This window comes from Kogia breviceps, chromosome 17 (assembly GCF_026419965.1).
Source record: "Kogia breviceps isolate mKogBre1 chromosome 17, mKogBre1 haplotype 1, whole genome shotgun sequence".
Classification (NCBI taxonomy): domain Eukaryota; kingdom Metazoa; phylum Chordata; class Mammalia; order Artiodactyla; family Physeteridae; genus Kogia; species Kogia breviceps.
The window spans coordinates 18,395,242-18,413,835 of NC_081326.1; the positions used below are offsets into that span (position 1 = coordinate 18,395,242).

Below are 18,594 nucleotides of genomic sequence, written 5' to 3' on the forward strand. Positions count from 1 at the left end.
ATGTTAATAATTCAGAAGCTTTTGAATTAATTTATAGTTTGGGCAAAACTTGTCAAAATGATTTTAAAAGTTAATTTTAACATGGTGAACAGAATAAAGTCCTCATTTTGAAAGAGGATAAAAGTGAAGTCGATGTGGCAGGAATTGATTATTTTGGAGATGGGAGAGAGGGAGAACTTAATAAAGTTTAGGATTTTATGTTGGTCTTCTGGGCTGATGATGGTGCCAATATGGAGTAAGAGAGTGCTGGAGAAGTAGATTTGACTCAGGAATGTAGAAGGAAGTTTGTGAAGGAGATAATTTCCATTTAGGACATGTTAAGTTTGAGATACAAAGATCGTGGTAGATGAATGGGTCTGGGCTAGCCTACCAATATCTCTGTTTCTCCCTATCTGTCTCTCTCTTTCTCTATACCTAACCCTATTCTATATCTATTCATATTTCTGGATGTTTATATATATATATATGTGTATGTATATATATACATGGAAATTATTCATATATACATAATTGCAATTATGTGAGAGAAGATGAGATTGCCAAACTTATGAGTGTAAGGAATTGACAGCTAAAAAGCAAAAATCTCACAAAGAGAACTGAGTAGAAGTGACTATTGGGCTAAAAGGCCAGTTGAGAAGATACACAAATAGAAAATCCATAAAGAGTCTATTGTCTCATTAGAGAGTGATTACAAGGTACCATGGAGGCAGACATACTTACAGGAATCTACTCAACATATAAATCAGCTGAGAGGGCATCACAAGAGAAGCAGAATGAGATATTTGTAGCTAGCGTTTTAGGGTCTTATTCCCAGGTCTAGTGAGTTCTGTGTAATGAGGACGTTTTCACTGTGAAGAGCCAAGGGCTGAACCAACATGAGAAAGAGGTAAAAAGTGCAAAAGTTTGGGAGTCACCCTGGGATCCACATCTGGTGCTGTGGATCTAAGATTTGACTGACAGGAGACCTGAGGTTAAGTGGAGGTATTAAGTCAGGATTGGGTAGACTAACAGGAATTCAGCAATTGAGGGTGAGGGTGAGATATCTGGGCATTCTAATGCCTATCATATAGTGATATCATAGGACACTGATATATTGAAAGGCATTATCATGATTCATTTGGAAATGGTGGCAAGATAAAAGTTATAGATATGGCCCACTAGTGAATCTCCTCTCTCTTTCTGTGTCTCTGTTTCTCTTTTCCTCTTTCTCATCTGCCTACAGATCTATCATCTATCTATGTGTGTGTATTTGTGTGTGTGTTTTATATAGTTGAAGGCTATGTAACTAAAAGTAATTTTGAAATTAAAATTTTATCACAGTATTCTTACATTTTCTTGTAATCATCATTTTATACTGCTGCTTAATGTTTCATCCAGTTAGCACTTCGTCTTTTCATTTTGCTTATGGTATCTTTTGATATTATAAAACAAAAACAAATCAAAAGTTTTTTTTTAATTTAATGTAATCAGATGTATTTATATTTTCTTTATGGTTTGTGCTTTTTTAATCTTTTATTATGATTCTATTTCCTATACTGACATAATACATATATTTGATATTATTGATTATTATTTTTTCTAAAAGATTTACTTTTTAAATTTAAATCATTTATCTACTTTAGGTATATTTTGTGTTAAGGATTTGACTGTATGATTTCTATAGGTATAATCAGTTGTCTTAGGATCATTTATTAAATAATCCATCATTTATCCATTGGCCTAGAATGACATTCAGATATCAACTTCTCATCCCGATATAGCTCTATTTTCAGTGCTTTATTCTGTTCTACTTATATATTGACGATCTCTGTAATGATATCACACTCCCTTCATAATAGGCAAGTATGCCTTCATGTCTAATTGGAGAAGTCCTTTCTGCTGTTCTTCTTCAGAATTATCTGGGATTGCATGGGCTTTTTCCTCTTCTACATCTATTATGCAATCACTTGTTCAAATACAATGAAAACACCACTGGCTATGGGTTAAAAGTTGAGTTAAAGTTGGAGATTAACTAGAGCAGTGTTGATATCCAAGAACTTGGTATATGTCTCCATTTGTTTAAGTTGATGTTAATGAGTTTCAATAACGTTTTATAATGTTCTTCATCATTTCTAAGTACATTAACATTTTTGTTCCTCTGGTGCATGGGAGTTTTTTTTTTTTTTCTTTTAAAACCCAGTATTTTTTATCAGTTTGTTGCCAGTATAGCATATACAATTGATACTTGTATATGCAGACTTTTTGAATGATTGTATTAAAAGTAATAATATACTTGTAAATTCTTTTGCATTTTCTATTTGAACAATTAAGTTGATTGGAATTTTTTATGGAACTTTTTCTTATACTCTTCTGGTTAGGGCCTCTAATACAAGATTGAATAAAAGCAATGATAGTTGCCATCTCATCTCTTTCATGAGTTTAAAAACAATGATCTTAATCAGTAACTGTTAAGAATAATGTTTGATGTGATTTTTTATTTTAAAAGTTCACTAGTATTTGTAGTTAAGAGTTTTTATTGTGAATGGATATTGAATATTATCAAATGACTCCACTTTACATTAGCATCTTTATTAATTTAATCTTTAAATTAAATTAGAATTACATCAATAGATTTTTAAATATTAAACCATCCAAACATTCCTACAATATATCCAACTTGATCATATTTTATTATATTTTTATACATTGCTGGATTTAATTTGCTAATTTTTATTTAAGAATTGTATCTACTAACCTGTCCTTGCCTGATTTCAGAATTAAGAATGTACTAGGAGAGATTTTTGGTTTTTGTTCTAAAATAGTGTATAAAAGATTGAGTTTGTGTGCTTTGTAAGTATCTGATATAGTTTGCTTATAAAACTTGCTGGGCCTGAAATTTTGTTATTGGTAGATTTTAATAAATCAATATAATTTTTAAGATAGTAATGACTTCATTCAGATTTTCTATTTCTTCTGATGAAATTTAGTAAGTTAAATTTGTCTAGGAAAATGACCATATGGTCTAGATTTTCTAATCAATGCCATCAAGTTGTTCATAATGTTCACATATTATTTTAAAATTTCTGATGTAACTGCTTTGCTGGTTTTGTAATTCCTAATATTCTTTGTGTGTTTTCTCTTTTTTCTTCGTAAGACTTGCCAGATGTTTATTTCCAACTTATTTTCTACTCAAAAACCAAATCATGACACAGAACCTCTTTGTTTAACCTTTGCTTTATTTCAATAATGGATGTTTCTTTTCACTATTTCATATTTATTATATATTTTTTCTGATGCTGGTTTTCTGACTTTTTAAATTGGACACCAAAAGTCTAAACTGTCCTCTGACTATAGCTTAGTTTCATACAAGGTAGGTTTTCCCCCCTACTTTGCTTCATAATATCAAACTCAAATCCTGAGTTATTTAGAATATTTTTTAAATTTCTGAAATAAAGTATGGTTTTTATTATTTCTATGATTCTTATATCTAATTTTATTACATATTTTTCAGGCAATTTGATCTATTTAATATTACTTTTTATTTTGATACTTTTTCTGTGTTCAGATTTTATAAACATTCATGAATGATTGACAAGAACACATTTTGTGTGTGTGTGTGTGTGTGTGTGTGTGTGTGTGTGTGTGTGTGTGGTACGCGGGCCTCTCACTGTTGTGGCCTCTCCCGTTGCGGAGCACAGGCTCCGGACGCGCAGGCTCAGCGGCCATGGCCCACGGGCCCAGCCACTCCGCGGCACGTGGGATCTTCCCGGACCGGGGCACGAACCTGTGTCCCTTGCATCGGCAGGCGAACTCTCAACCACTGCGCCACCAGGGAAGCCCCAGAATGTATATACATTTTGTTTAGGAAATGAAATTTGAAATTAGAATGAGGAAAGGAGAGAAGATAATTGAGCTGACAGGACCAGTTAAATTCAGGGATCAATCTTTGGCAGTAGTTGGAGGGTTTTTCAAGGACTGGGGCATAGATCATAGGACAAAGATTATATTTATATTATTTTACTTAATAAATTAAAAATGTTAACTTGTTTACTGTACTTAAGCTTGAAAATATCTACATCTGTCATCTAAATAACATAAGCCTTTAAACTTCTTTAAGAATCACTTCCTCCTTAATTTAAATGTTATTGCTGATTATTACTTTAGTTATTTATCTTAGTTCATGCTTATCAATGTCTATATTATTACTTTGCTTAGTAGTCTTTTCAGTGTTCCAGTCCTAGTTACGCATATAGTTTCTCAAGCCATACTGCCTGAACTGGAGTGAAGTACCAACATATGGAATGTTAAGTGCAAAGAATGACGAGTTTTTTTCATTTACATTTACTGTTATCTAACTCTTGAAGTATTATCTCAAGCAGGATGTAATATAAATAAAATATTTTATATATGGATAAGTTTCAATGGAAAATAACATAAGAAATAACAGTAAAACATACTCAAGTCCAAAAGTATAAATATTTGGTAATGATCAGATCAAATTCTAAAGCTGTTGAAATAACAAATATTTCTTAAGTTTTATAGTTATTAACTTTGGAGTTATTAAAATGAACTCTTTAAAAAATGCTATATTTTATAAGCTTTATTTCCATGAAAAATAGATTGATTACCATACAGTTTTACCATATAGTTTTTTTCTACTTGGTATTCATTTTTACTCATTTCATTTTAAACCTGGTAGAAGATTCTGCCCAGGAATTGCAATTGTTATGCTAGTATATTAGTTCATTAATTAAACAAACTTTTTTTCATGTGCATAATACTACTTGACTGTGGAGATACTGGGGTTATGATGAAGTATGTAAGAGGTTGTGTCTATGTAGCTTAGATAATATCATAATATATTTGTAAGAACATTTATTTTATAATAACATTTCAATAAATAAAGGTTTAAGTAAATAAATAGAGATTAAACATTTCTTTATAATATCCAAAAGGCTGAAGCATGCTATCACAGTTGAGCCTTACAATTTTCAAAAAGCATGAACATATTTTCACAATTGATTCTCATTTAAAATATGTTGAATTTTAAATGAGGACACATGACCTAGGTCTACGATATGTAGGTCAAGTTTTCTCAGCCTGAGCATTATTAACATTTGACATAGATAATTCTTTGCTGTGAGCAATCACTCTGTTGTTGTAAGATGTTTGCAGCAATCCTGGCCTGTACTTACTGTATATCAGCATCACTGCTGTCTCTAAGTTGTCACAACCGAAAAGGTCTCCAGACATTTGCAAATTTCCGCCCTGAGGGGAAATTACCCTTCACTGAGAACCACTGCTATAGCTTGATGATTTTCTTAATATGCCACTTAAATTTTGGTGAAGTGATATTTCATACAAGTTAATATAAGGCTGGAATTATGTCATGCCTATATAATGGAAATACTTTCACTAGAATTTGGTTCCTTGTCTTTCAGTATCTTGACAAAGTGAATTGAAGCATACCACCAAATAGAGGGCATAAAAGAAGCAAAGCCTTCGGAACCAGAAAGGCTTGTTTTGAATCTCAGCTCTCTGGAGATAACACAAAGGAATAGTCCTTGAAGCCACAGGATAATGAATTTCTTCTCCTTCATGCTTTTTCTAAATGCTAATTCAACTTCTAGAATCAAGGCATTTGAACATTATATCTCTATCATTATCACATAAGCTCTCTAAGTAGCCCCCATTGCTGCAATGAGGTCTTTATGTAGAAAAAATTTTAATCCTTTATTTCATTTTCTTCTTTCCTCATTCATGCAAACACATTGACCTCCCTGCTAGATGTATAATAAAATAATCTTTCCAATATTTTGGAGTATAACAATGAACAATAAATGAAGAAGTGGAGAGTATCTATGTGAATCTTCTTAGTTTGGGTATGTTGAAGGTACCAGGAAGCTGGTATACAGTAGAATGTAAGCATGCGGATGTAACTAGTGAACTATTGCAGATATTTTAGGGTAGAGAGATTCAATGAGTTTTTAAAAATCTTTCTAAAGCCCATAATAAAAAAGAGAGTGTGAAATTTAGTAAAAAAGATTACCAAGACATTTCATTAACACTTAGTTTGATTATAACTGATCAGAAACAAATAATTCTGTATGTTTTTGGTCCCTACTTACTTTTTTTTTTTGTGGTACGTGAGCCTCTCACTGTCGTGGCCTCTCCCATTGCGGAGCACAGGCTCCCGACATGCAGGCTCAGCGGCCATGGCTCACGGGCCCAGCCGCTCTGCGGCATGTGGGATCTTCCCAGAGCGGGGCACGAACCCGTGTCCCCTGCATCGGCAGGCGGACTCTCAACCACTGCACCACCAGGGAAGCCCCCCTACTTACATTATTGCAGCAAAGTTTTATTGTATGTGACAAAAAAGCATTCCAGAGAGAAAAGGATTAATCAAAAATTGGGGATATAAAATTATATTTTGCAATGGAGTAATCACTGCAATAAAAATTTGGATTCATATTTCTAAATAGTGATAGTAATTTTAAATGCCTGAGATTCCAAACGAAAAGAAAATAGCAGCAAGCTGAAGAATGAACATCTATGAGAAGGATGAGGAAGAGGAAAAAAGGGGGGTGCCACGCAGGTAAAGATGAAATCAGGATTATATAATTTTAAATAAAACCAGTTACTATATTTGGTGAGTCAGAGGTAGATTTCAAGTGAAGCTAATGAAACTTAAATTTCAAGACCCATCAGTTGTCTGAGCCTCTTCTAAGGTCCTGGTTAGGGCAATGTGTTTCTAGTAATTTGTTCCTCTTCAAGAGACCTCAAAATTGTATAAGCTTCATTTCCATGAAAAGTAGATTGGCTACCATACATTTTTACCATACTGTTTTTTTTCTACTTGGTATTAATTTTTACTCATTTCATTTTATAAACAGTAGTGATGCTATAAAATTCTTCTGATAAGCTCTTAACACTTAAGTAAAACATAATATTTTTGCATTTGGATAAAAATACATATTGAATTTATTTAAATTCTGCATATTCATGGTTACCTAAACTTTTCCAGAGGTTCATGTTTCCGACCTAAGTTGTCATTCTTTTTTCTTTTCTTTTCTTTTTTCTTTTCTTTTCTTTTCTTTTCTTTTCTTTTCTTTTCTTTTCTTTTCTTTTCTTTTCTTTTCTTTTCTTTTCTTTTCTTTTCTTTTCTTTTCTTTCTTTTCTTTCTTCTATAACTGAAAGGAGAACAGTTAGAAAAACATGATATCTGTTATAATGCAGATTTATCACTGAAAAATTAAATTGCCCTAATTAATGTGAATGTGACAGTGCTTGGCTGAACAAGCATTTCATTTACTGTCATAACCTAAAATCACAGTGAAATTACCAGCTGAAGGGTTTTTTGGTTTTGTTTTGTTTTTTAATAAAATATTTGGAAATAGAGTTTTTACTTTTAGGGCCCTGGAACGGAAAAGTTATTGTTTAGTTTCCTGTAACAAAAAATAAAATTAAACATTTAGAGGTTGGTTCAACAAAAATGGACAGACTTAAAAGGAATGGATTTATTAATATATATCAATGTTTTTCTTTACATTTAAAACAAATATTAGGCACAAAAATATATTCACATAACTTTTTTAAAGGTTGGTAGCACCTTAACAGGTTGACACAGGATTTAAAAAATAGACTACAAAGGACTTTGTATTTCTCCAAAAGTTTTTATTTTGCCTCAAAATAAAATTAATGTTATACAGCCAATGAAAAAGTTTCTGTTTATTGCATATCGAAAACCTCAGTAATAATGCATATATGTATATACAGTGGATCCTCATTATTCACAGATTCCATGTTTGTGAATTTGACTACTTGCTAAAATTTATTTCTAACCCCAAAATCAATACTGGAAACACTTTTGCAGTGCCGAGTAGTGAAAAGTTTGAGTTGCTAGATGATGGCGTTCCCAGTTGAGGTCAAACAAGACAACACTGCCTTTTTGTTTCAGCTTTGTTCTGTGAACAAGTGTTCTTTTCACAACATATTTAGTGCCATGTTTCCCTCATTTTTGTGCTTTTTGTTGGTGATTTTTCTGTTTAAAATGACCCCAAAGGTAGTACTGTATAGTGTTCCTAATTGCTGAAGGCTATGATGTGCCTTACAGAGAAACTATGTGTGTTAGATAAGCTTCATTCAGGCATGAGTTATAATGTTGTTGACAATGAGTTCAATGGTAATGAATCAACAATATGGATATTAAATAAGGTGTCTTTAAACAGAAACCCACATAAAACAAGTTTATGAATTGATCCATTGATGAAAATATTGTGACCAGAAGCTCACAGGAATGTAACCCTGTATTTCCCCTAGGAGCAAAAGTTCCATATTTGGTAACACAGTGTTTGCAGCGACTTCCTACCAAAATACCTAAAAATAAAGAACAATGTGAATTAAAGCAGGCATTGAGGAATCAGTGACTAAGGAGGGTTTACACCTCTTTCTATCTACCTACAGACCAGTAAGTTTGCTGTTTCAAGGTCTAAATGTATAAGACATTGAATTTCTCAATTCAGTTTTGTGAATCCAATGGAAACACAATGGTTCAATTATCCATCTCTTTATAGAGATATAAATTATCATTATTATTTTATTGTAAGTTTCATGAGGGCAGGAAATTTCTCTATTTGTTCATGTAGAAATACTGTCACTGGAAAAGTACTTGACATACAAAAATTACTTCTGTGCTCAATATTAATGCTATACTCTGTCAAAGTTAATTATTTACATATATATTTTATTCACACATTCAATAAGTATCTGTGGAGTGTTTACCATGTGGAAGACACTATTCTAGGCCCTAAAGCCATAATAATAAATAGAACATATTGCCCTTCTAGAATTTAACAGCTTAAAGCAATGGTTTCCCAATTTTTCAGCACTTTGGAATCTCCTAAAGATTTTTAAAAACACTGATACCTGACTGCCACCACAGACATTCTAATGTAATTGGTATCTGATGCAACTTGGGCCTTGGGATCTTTAAAAATTCCCCAGATGATTCTAATGTGCAGCAGAATTTGTGAATCACTGGCCTAATGTATGTTACACATTAAGCAATTCCAAATTGCTTATTTGAGAGTGGTAATAGCTTCTGATACTTTAATTTTAAAGCTTAGCACATTGGCAAAAGCCATGACCTTACCTGTGACATTTGGCTCAAATTAAATTAATATTTGTTTGTTATTAATATCATTTTAATCGTCTATATTTGTAATCCAAAAGATATACTTCATTATGGTATTTTCAAAAAAACAACCAATATTGTGTTTTTCAAAAATAAATTTACATAAATTGTGGTGAAATATTTAACATTTCAGTTGAGTTGACCAAATACCTAACTATATTAAATGGAGATGCAAATCTTAATTAGTTTCATCTAAATCAGTTATCACAGAGACTTCCCTGGTGGCACAGTGGTTAAGAATCCACCTGCCAATGCAGGGGACACGGGTTCGATCCGTGGTCCGGGAAGATCACACATGGTGCAGAGCAACTAAGCCCATGCGCCATAACTACTGAGCCTGCGCTCTAGGACCCGTGTGCCACAACAACTGAGCCACATGCTGCAGCTACCAAAGCCCATGCGCCTAGAGCCTGTGCTTCACAACAAGAGAAGCCACCGCAGTGAGAAGCCTGCGCACCACAACGAAGAGTAGCCCCCGCTCAATGTAACTAGAGAAAGCTTGCACGCAGCAATGAAGACCCAATGCAGCCAAATAAATAAAATAATAAAATAAATCAATTATCACATTATTACATACACAGGGAGAACAACAATTATGTTGTTCTCCCTGTGTATGTAAGAAAGCTTTAAGGAGGAATGTTGAGCTGTTCTTGACAATATGACTGTGTGTATAATGTGCTACTACATTTTTAAAATGAAGAAAGAGTAACTCTTATGTATGTATATGTGTATGTATGTATGCATTGGGCTCCCAGATGCAAAAGTTTATGGTCATTATAATACATTTATTCAAAATGCTCAAGTCAGTGCACTCAGCATAGTAGAACTGCTGCTATTTTTATTAAAAATTATACCTCTTTAGAACATATTTGAGATAGGTACTGGCTCAAACTGATAACTTTCTTCCCTTCATTTTGCATAATGCAGCAACTTTGGTATCAGAGTGCCACAACAATCTTAAATATTCTAACTAACTTTGCTGAGTTTGCAGTGGCAACAATGATAATACTGATTGTAAAAAGCAAATGCAGAAATAGTGACTGTTGAATCCTAACATGTTGCTTATATCCAGACTTTTTAAATTTTCCTTACCAGTATAATCTATATTCCAGTTAATAATTTAGTACTAATCAGCTCCTTATCTTCTGGAAAGGAGAGTCTGTTTTGAATCACAAGGCAACTGACCTTGAAGGTAGGTTTAATATATGCAGATTTCTCATATCACCTCTAAGCTTTTACTCAGTGTTTTCTTGGTTACATTTAGGTCTCAGCTGTGCAGTCCTCCTTTTGTCTATCTTAACAGTAACTGATTTAATTATGATACCATTTTCACTCTTCTTTAGTTCGGGGTTTTACATTTATTGTATAACTAGTTTTAAATAACAATCTGATGTTTTAATGAGCATATAGAAAGAAATGAATAGCTGAGGTAAACCATAAATATTATAAAAAATAGTAACATTTCTAAACTAATTCAGGTATTTCACAAGATGCTGTGAATCTCTGTCCAATTTATTTATTTAGCATTTTTTAGTAGTGATGTGAGTTGTTTGCACTGATTAGATAAAAGGTGGATCTAAAATAAGGATTTAAAATTGTTTACTTGGGGTATAGTCATGAATTGAAAAACAATATGAACTGGGCAATAAGCTATGGAATAATTATAATTATTTCAAAGGAATTAGAAAACTTTGTAAGTAAAGTTTATGAATGTGCAGTTTAATTTTAATTTTTTCCACCAGTTCAAAAATGAGTATATTTCAATAAAAAAATACTATATATTTTTAAATGTTGGTAATGACTTTAGTTTAAATGACCTAATGAGCTTTGTGGTTTTGCTGGTCATTGCATGATCATCAACTAGATTGAAGAAGGAAAAAAAGACAAGGAAAAATTGTTTTTGTTTATCTAAAACTGATATATAATCCGTGCTTTAAGAAAGAATCTATGAACCACTTTGAAAATAGAATCCCATCATTAGATCCAATTTCAGACTTCTTTCTTTGCATGTCAGTGATAGCAACTTACTTTGAAGATTAAAATGCCTATTTTGATTTGTTTTAATTTTTAAATATGTTTGTTTTCCCTCATTGAAAGTAGAAAGGATAAGAGACAAGATTTCTATTTCGAAAAAGGGCTGATGATTAAGACAGTGGCAACCAGGAAAATAATGAGTTTTTTAATTGACTCATTTTTTTTGAGAAATGAAAGGTGGCTTTGCTTTGAATTAATAATCCATTTTATTGGGTGGAGTTCTCCTCTTGTTGGTTTCCAGTTTACACTGAAAAATATACTGGGTTGCAGAGATAAACCCATGCACATATGGTCACCTTATCTTTGATAAGAGAGGAAAGAATATACAATGGAGAAAAGACAGCCTCTTCAATAAGTGGTGCTGGGAAAACTGGACAGCTACATGTGAAAGAATGAAATTAGAACAATCCCTAACACCATACACAAAAATAATCCCAAAATGGATTAAAGACCTAAATGTAAGGCCAGACGCTATCAAACTCTTAGAGGAAAACATAGGCAGAACACTCTGTGACAAATCACAGCAAGATCCTTTTTGACCCAGCTCCTAGAGAAATGGAAATAAAAACAAAAATAAACAAATGGGACCTAATGAAACTTAAAAGCTTTTGCACAGCAAAGCAAACCATAAACAAGATGTAAAGACAACCCTCAGAATGGGAGAAAATATTTGCAAATGAAGCAACTGACAAAGGATTAATCTCCAAAATTTACAAACAGCTCATGCATCTCAATATCAGAAAAACAAACAACCCCAATCCAAGAATAGTCCGAAGACCTAAATAGACATTTCTCCAAAGAAGATATATGGATTGCCAACAAACACAGGAAAGAATGCTCAACATCGTTAATCATTAGAGAATTGCAAATCAAAACTACAGTGCGATATCATCTAACACCAGTCAGGATGGCCATCATCAAAAAATCTACAAACAAATAAATGCTGGAGAGAATGTGGAGAAAAGAGAACCCTCATACACTGTTGGTGGGAATGTAAATTGATACAGCCACTATGGAGAACAGTATGGAGGTTCCTTAAAAACTAAAAATAGAACTACCATATGACCCAGCAATCCCACTACTGGGCATATACCCCGAGAAAACCATAATTCAAAAAGAGTCATGTACCACAATGTTCATTGCAGCTCTATTTACAATAGCCAGGACATGGAAGCAACCTAAGTGTCCATCAACAGATGAATGGATAAAGGAGATATGGCACATATATACAATGGAATATTACTTGGCCATAAAAATAAACAAAATTGAGTTATTTGTAGTGAGGTGGATGGACCTAGAGTCTGTCATACAGAGTGAAGTAAGTCAGAAAGAGAAAAATACCATATGCCAACACATATATATGGAATCTTAAAAAAAGAAAAATAAATGGTCATGAAGAACCTAGGGGCAAGACAGAAATAAAGACACAGACCTACTAGAGAATGGACTTGAGGACATGGGGAGGGGGAAGGGTAAACTGGGACAAAGTGAGAGAGTGGCATGGACACATATACACTACCAAATGTGAAACAGATAGCTAGTGGGAAGCAGCCGCATAGCACAGGGAGATCAGCTCAGTGCTTTGTGACCAGCTAGAAGGGTGGAATAGGGAGGGTGGGAGGGAGGGAGATGCAAGAGGGAAGAGATATGGGGATATATGTATATGTATAACTGATTCACTTTGTTATAATGCAGAAACTTAACACACCATTGTAAAGCAATTATACTCCAATAAAAATGTTAAGAAAAAACATATATATATATATAATATATATATATATATATATATATACTGGGTTGATTTGGATTGCTATTCTTCATCAAACTTTTAGCGGTCACATTTGTGCAATCTTCATAGTTGAAAAAGTGGAACATGGAAACAAAAGAAACTACTTTGGGGATTAGTATAGTACTTTTGGTACTTTTGGTAATGAAAAGGAATCTCGAATACATTTACAGAACAAATTTTATTAACTAAAACTTTAAAATGTTTTAATGTTAATATTCCAAATTATTTTCATGAAAATTCTTTTATGAAAATAACATTGATTTTTATTAGCCTGTTTTCTATTTTAAATCGTGCTCTGAAGGAATGATTTAATTAAAGTATAGAACTGTTTAACAGGCTTAATAGTCTTACAGATAAGATAGCAATGTTTCTGCTATTATCTTGAATAATCAGTCAATGGTGAACTGAGTTGTTGTCTTCTTTAAATCCTATGTTGTTTTCATCTCTTGTTATGTTGGTCTAAAGAAATTTAAATATCATATTTCACATGCCAGCTTAAGGAACCATTGCTTTAACATTTTTCAAGAACATTAGTTGTGCTATTTAAAACTGACATTTTATCTACAAATATTGTTGTCTTTCTTTCTGAGGTATATGACCTGACTAGGAATAAGAAGGTATATCTTAGCCTACAAACCATGAGATCACACTAAAAAACAATAACATTTTGTTCAGCATACAGAACAGATACTGCAAAGTGACCTCTGTTTAAAGAGCTTTCAGTAGATCATAGTTTATGATGTATATTTTTGAATGTAGATTAAGTTTATATACCTCTATTTTAGAAAATGTATGTTAATTATTATAGATTACTGTGTTAGGAATTAGCATGAATATTTGATGATTCTCCCAATTAAACATTAAGAAGTAAATTTAAAATTACTCATAAGTTTATTATGTTGAATGTAGGGTTTAATAACATAAGTCCCATTTATTTAAGGACAATCATTTCTATATCACCTAGGCATAAAATTAATACATTTTTTCTTATAACTACTTAAGCTTTTAATCTAATGTAGCCTTAATGAATTTATCTGTAAGAAGTACCTGATGAAGCAATTATGAAAAGCTCCATGGACTTTTCATCTGTCCCTTTACTGGAAATAACTGAATTTTAATATGAAAATATATAAACAAATACCATAACTTTTACGCATCTACATTTTATACTGTACAATTAAATGGTATAATTTTCTTTTGTTCAATTGTGCCAAGTGACATGTTTCCAAAAATCAAAGTTACTAAGTTATGAAAACGTCACAATCACTATTGAAAGGGAAAACACAAAATACTAAAGAGTGTGATACTTGCTTGATTATGATGCATTATTAAAAATCCAAAGTAACCATGATTAAAATTATTTCTCTATGGCATTTTCTTTTTCCATTATTCTTTATTTCCTTTCTTTCTCATCCTCCTCATTGTCCTTCCTTACTCCTCTTTAAGCAAATAAAAATATTCTGAATGAAGCCTAATTAATTTTAAAAGTAGAGAGGAGGGATTTGTCTTATGGAGGAATACACGTTAATTTTAAAACACAAGTTATCTCATGTTAAAATCAATTCAAGAGAAAAATCTAATCTCTACTTAGCCAGCTCCCTGCATGGACTCAGGTTCTCAACTTCCTTTGTAGAAGATACTAATTAGTTTCCAGGGTAGGCTACTTTCCTCAAGTAGAAGGCATCTTTTTTTTTTTAACAACACTGTTTTGTTTTACGTTTCTCTTATTACTAATAAGGTTGATCATTTTCCCATACTGTAGTTCAGTTCTTCATCATAAATCTTTTGATTTTATTGTGCTAAGAACATCTAACATAAGTGCTGCCTTTTTAATAAATTTTTAAGTTGTGTTATACATTATTGTTGGCTGGTACAATGCTGTATGGTAGATCTTTAGAACTTATGCATCTTGCTTCAATAAAATTTTAAACCTTTTAATTAGTAACTTCCCCTTTTGCTGTACGCGGGTCTCTCACTGTTGTGGCCTCTCCCGTTGTGGAGCACAGACTCCGGACACACAGGCTCAGCGCCCATGGCTCACGGGTCTAGCTGTTCCGCAGCATGTGGGATCTTCCTGGACCGGGGCACGAACCCGTGTCCCCTGTGTCAGCAGGCGGATTCTCAACCACTATGCCACCAGGGAAGCCCACCATTCCTCTCTTTGAATCTATACGGATGACTCTTTTAGATTTCTCATATTAGTGGAATCTTGCAGTATTTGTATTTCTGTGATGGGCTTATTTTATTTATCGTAATGTTTTTAAGGTTCATCCATTTTGTAGTATGTTTCACTAGTTCATTGCTTTTTAAAGCTGAATAGTTTTCCATTATATACCACGTTTTTTTAATCCATTCATCCATTATGGACATTTGTATTGTTTCCACCTTGGCTATTGTTAATAGTGCTGCAGTGTCCTCTGACCATCTCATCAACTCTATATAGTTATCAAGGGTCACTTGTATTTTTTACCTAGCATGTTAATGCCATTTATTCTTGTTATTTTACTCTATAATTTAGTTAAATATTGCATAATCTAATGAAATATGAGTGTTAAAAGAAAACATTTTCCCTATAAAAACCAAAGAAAATACTTTGTGAAAAAAAGCAAGTTGATTAAAATATATTTCAAAAAGTATAAAATTCTAGAAGGCTTCTGTATTCCAGTTGCTTTATAGATACCTTTGACTTTTTTCTCCACTTAAAAAAAATACAAGAAATCAAAGGTAGTGTATGGGATTTATTAAAAAATAATAATAATAAAGAATCCCAAATGTAAATTGGTGCAGCCGCTATGGAGAACCATATGGAAGTCCCTTAAAAAACTAAAAATAGTTACCATGTGATCCAGCAATCCCACTCCTGGGCATATATCCAGAGAAAATTCTTATTCAAAAAGATACATGCACCCTAATGTTCATAGCAGCACTATTTACAATAACCAAGACATGGAAGAAAACTAAGTGTCCATCGACAGATGAATGGATAAAAAAGATGTGGTACATATATACAATGGAATATTACTCAGCCATAACAAATAATGAAATAATGCCATTTGCAGCAACATGGATGGACCTAGAGATTATCATACTAAGCGAAGCAAGCCAGACAAAGACAAACATCATATGATATCCTTTACGTATGGAATCTTAAAAAATGATACAAGTGAACTTATTTACAAAACAGAAACAGACTCACAGACATAGAAAACAAATTTATGGTTACCAAAGGGGGAAGCAGGGTGGGGTGGGAAGGGATAAATTAAGAGCTTGGGATTAACAGGTACACACTACTTTATACAACACAGGTAAGTAACAAGGTTCTATTGTATAGCACAGGGAATTATAGTCAATATCTTACAATAACCTATAATGGAAAAGAATCTGAAAAAGGATATATGTATATATATTCGATATATACTTCAATTTAAAAGGAAAGAATCCCAATCCCAATTTAAAAAGAAAGAATCCATTTATTTGGATTCTTACTCAAATAAAAGGTCTTGGTTATCCAACAAAACAGTAACAATTATACATATTAAGTATAGATATACCATTTTTATGACTCTGTTTCAATTATTTTATTTGCTTAACTAGTTCAGTAAATTACCAATTCTAGGATTTAAGAAAAGAGGACTTCTACTCTACTTTGTAATGTCTTAGAAGATTAAAAACAAACAACAACAAAAAAAAAACAAAGAGAATCATTCCTTCACTAGAGTGAGGCTGACTGAATTCTGTGGGAGTTTCCACATCTGAAGATCATTAGGAAGACAGACTGCCCCCATTGAAGAGATATGCCTGCTATTTTGATCCTCTATATCTTCTGGAAATTCTCAAGTTTTTACTTGATAAAATGAAGAAAATAATTTACAATAATGTGGATGGGAAATGTGTCTCATCTTGAAAACCAGCTCTAATTCCTAGTGGCTACTTGAGGATCTGTGCTGAGATGAATTTAAATCTCCTTCCACTTTTGAGTGCAGTGCCCTGATCCATGGTGATGCCACCCATGGACACAGGATGGAGTAGACCAGTAAAACTATGACAGCATTGTTTTCCTGATCTATATCCACATTTCTCTTTTTATCACATTTCTCTTAAGTGTTTTGCAGTCTTATAAATGAATGGTTCTCTACATTTTTCTTTGCTTCTTTTCCTTCTGTTGGTACATTCCCATTGGTGACATACCTCAGCATCAGTGAGTCACTACGTGCATGTGAAAGACAGTGGGCAGTGCACATTGCACTCTTTGTGTCCACACAGGAAACACAACAGGTCTGTGCTACTTCACCACAAATGAGAACCACTTCATGTAAATGAAAACCACCGGATTTTCATGTTGTGCCCTTCAAAAACAACTACTACAGTTAACCTTCTAAACAAAATCAGTCCCTAAAATTTATCCCCCAGATATTATCCTCACAATTAAGAATCCCACAGAATATGAAGGCAAGAGGACTATTCCAATTATCACTGTTTGATTTCGTGACTCTGGCTGCTGAAATGACTCTCAGCTAATTTCTTCACATGGCTTTGAGTTTAAGAGGCCTGTCTTCCCTGATGAAAAATACAATAATTTCTAAGACACAGTAGTCACAAAGTTTATGGTGTTAAGAAATTGAATAAGAAATATTACTTTGCAGTAATCGTTAACACATGTGGAAAATGAAATTCTGACTTTATAATGTAAATGTGGCTGGAATTCTTTCTTGGAAGATAAAATCAATAAACATATTCTCAGAAATAAAATATAATCTTTGAATATTATCTTCTAAATTTCCCCACACTCTAAATGCTTCTTGTCACACATACACATAAAAGATAGATAGTGTACTTTATAGATGTTATGTATGAGAAAGTTAATGATGGGAATGTGTAAATCTACACATGTTCAGTTTAATGTCTAGAATGTAACTGACATTAGAAATAAAAATAAATGAATCCTTATTCATGTAACATTCATTTATTATTATTTTTGCCTTTTTTGTTTTTTTTATTTTTATTAAAGTTATAGAAGCACGTAGATTTAAGAATTAAATAATTCTACAAAGTTTCTCCCAAGAATTCTACAAGACAAAAAGCAAACAAAAAAGGTAAATGGACATCGTTCTCAGAGGCACTTCTTTTAGCCTTCTTCTTTTTTCTTTCTTTTTTTTCCCCCCACTATTACCCCATGACTTTAAGTGACATGCTGCTTCCTGTACTTTCAGTTTTAGTGTTATCCATTGACGCTCCACTATGGAGGATGAGTATGTAGCTTTCTTTCCTACCCTGTCTTCATTGCACACTGGAATTCAGCCTCCTGCACATCTTTTCCAAGGGGCCTCCCTGGAGCAGTTTTTAAGGGCTCTCAGGCTGCACGCCATGGCAGGCTTCCCAGCATCTCACCGTGGTTGTCTAACAATTACTTATCGAACGCCTACGAGATACTAGCAACCGTACTGGTTCTGCCCTTGGAACATTTACAAACATGCAAGGGACACCGACTCATAGATTGATAACTAAAGAGAATGTGTTTCAGGCCATATTAGGGCTATGCCCAGGCTTCTACTGGAATATATCATAAATCTCTGTCATTTCAAGTTACAAATTTGTTTTT

The 18,594-nt window shown here is 33.0% G+C and overlaps 1 protein-coding gene across 1 annotated transcript in view; it reads left to right on the forward strand.

The window, feature by feature from the left end:
- HNF4G (hepatocyte nuclear factor 4 gamma) overlaps positions 1–18,594 on the forward strand; it is a 139,508-nt gene that overhangs the window by 94,384 nt on the left and 26,530 nt on the right. The window lies entirely within an intron of this gene.